Source organism: Camelina sativa, chromosome 15, assembly GCF_000633955.1.
Source record: "Camelina sativa cultivar DH55 chromosome 15, Cs, whole genome shotgun sequence".
Lineage (NCBI taxonomy): Eukaryota > Viridiplantae > Streptophyta > Magnoliopsida > Brassicales > Brassicaceae > Camelina > Camelina sativa.
In genome coordinates this window covers 23124478-23127325 of record NC_025699.1, presented here as the reverse complement: position 1 = coordinate 23127325, position 2848 = coordinate 23124478, and positions in this window count along the sequence as shown.

The window sequence follows — 2848 nt, the reverse complement described above, 5'->3', positions numbered from 1 at the left end:
TGTCGATGAACGGCTTCCTCGTACGTAGTTGGACAAGCCAAATAACCAGGAGCAGGAAGCGGAACAAAATCACCGTGAATCTTGCTAGCAAGGTCGGCGCAAGCTCGTGATTCGCCTGTAATCGCCTAGTCTTTCACATCGTAGCGGAAGGAAAAGGAGTAGTCAACTCCCGCACGACCATCCTCCGCGAAATGATCAACTCTCCCACGACATCCTCCGCGTGATGAGGATGCCTAGAGCTCCCTCCAGCATCACTCCGAGGACTCGAGCGTGATGATCTCTTTCGGGAATGATCACCACCAGCTGATGAAGCACTCCTACGAGACCCCGTGGAAGGCTTCTTCGCAGCACGAGCAGCAGCAACATCGGCAGAACGAGACCTACGATCGGGTTCACCCTCGAGAACATGCATCTCGCTATCCTCGCACTCCACAACAACGATCTGCACGCCGGTATCGGTGTTTGGCACAACAACCTCGGTCGTAACAGCTGGCTCCTCATCAGCATCGAACAAGTCAGCATAGCATGGTATCTTGCAGTCTCCCATTTGCAATCGAGTCTGCGAACCTACAAGATAGGTAGACGCCTTAGACACGAAAGAAAGTACGTCACAAAGATGACGACAAGCCAACAAAGCTTACAAGTCTTGAAATGTGAAAGAACTTCCGGCCACCGCAAAGTTGCACCCTCAATAAAAGAAGAAGCTTTATCAACGATGCCAAAGTCGCACGCTGCAAAAGCTGGAGGAGTGCCTGCAAATACAAAACAAAAACGGTAAGCAAACACAATCGAAAATCACGTAATACAAACCCAACCCAACCACGGCTACCGGGAGTCAGGTTCCAAGCATGAGGAAAAGCTATGAACGGGTCTTCAACTAAAATCTTGTTTCTTTCCACGAAGAAGAACCGTCTCCGCCAGCCGTGGATGTTACTTTTCTGGCCGCGCGTAATTGTGAGACCTGGCATACAGCGAGCAGTGCAGAGTCTCGTACGGTCATGCGTAAACTACGTAACAAGCTCGAAGAGGTCACAGCTGATCGAAATTTTCTTCGCGGCACAAGTTATTGCAAGTCCCACCGAATTCCGAATAGAAGAAATTGACAGCTGCTAGAACGCAATTCCCCGTCNGACGCCTTAGACACGAAAGAAAGTACGTCACAAAGATGACGACAAGCCAACAAAGCTTACAAGTCTTGAAATGTGAAAGAACTTCCGGCCACCGCAAAGTTGCACCCTCAATAAAAGAAGAAGCTTTATCAACGATGCCAAAGTCGCACGCTGCAAAAGCTGGAGGAGTGCCTGCAAATACAAAACAAAAACGGTAAGCAAACACAATCGAAAATCACGTAATACAAACCCAACCCAACCACGGCTACCGGGAGTCAGGTTCCAAGCATGAGGACAAGCCGTTAACGGATCTTCAACTGAAATCTTGTTTATTTCCACGAAGAAGAACCGTCTCCGCCAGCCATGGATGTTACTTTTCTGGCCGCGCGTAATTGTGAGACATGGCATGCAGCGAGCAGTGCAAGGGCCCGTACGGTCGTGCGTGAACTGCTAACAAGCTCGAAGTGGTCACAGCTGATCGAAATTCACCTCGAGGCACAAGTTATTGCAAGTCCCACCGTGTTCTGAATTGAAGAAATTGACAGCTGCGAGAACGCGATCCCCCGTCTTGCACAATAGCTTGTTAGAAACTCCGGAATCGGAAACCAAAGGCCGCACTCGGTGAAGAAATCCTCGTATAAGCAAAGGTAGCCCTTGGGACAGCTCCACAGACGCTCATCGATGCTCAGCAGCGCAAGCTGCAAGTTGTGCGGCATTTGAAGGACGTTGAACAAGACAGCTACAGAATGTCTATCACTTAGAGTGGGTCCATCTTAGGAGAAGCATTCGCCATCACCTGTCCGGGGAACTGGCCTAGCGGCTCTGTCGCAATCTCTGCGACGTCTGGAAGTCCCATCTCTAGCATCAAGGCCGGGGACCAGCGATCTAGGAGCATGCTCCGAACAATTAAGCTATTCGTACGGGAGAACTTTCCCGCGGTGCTGACCTGGAGGAAGGGGAATCAGACTAAGGTCTCGGTTACCCGTAGGGAACATTACTTCAAGCTCTCAAACTTCCTCTTCCGTCAAATCTGCCAGATCAGTCACGACGGGTCCCACCAGGAAGAACAGCCCATTCCAGTTTCGTCGAAACCTCTTTCAAGCGCACGATAATGATCATCTTCAAACTCCTCCGGAACATCACCAAAAACATCATCTCCCGAAGCCATGGCGCGAGACCTGTCAAAACCAACCAAGCAACTGGTCAGTACGGGAGTAAAGACATCTTGAAACCACCACAAAATCCGGATAGAACGATCACACCCGAATGAACCACGTACTGCATACTGCGCATCACGAACTGCACGCTGCGCACCGCGTATTGCATTCTGCACACTGCACAAAGTCACGTGTCTTACAAACTGCCTTCTCTTGCAAACAAGCCATCTCACAAAGTTTTCGTAGAAAAAAGCCTTGATTCCGCGCCCTCAATCTCACCAATTGGCCGAACATCGAACTGAGCACATAGCCGAACTAAGCACGTCATTAGCTTGGAAGTTCTTGACCTCGCCAACATTGAACTCGTCAAGGTCTCATACGCGGCAATCCTGTACACCCGTTTTGGCCTCGCCAATAATCTCGTACAAAGATTTCACCCGTACTCATCATTTTGATTGGAAACACGGAGATCGTCGATATCGCCATCTCGCCCCGTACTACATCCATCTCGCAATCGGGTCTATCTCTCCATCTCGCTAACACAGCTCCATTACGCGTATCTTGCAAGGACACTGTCAACTT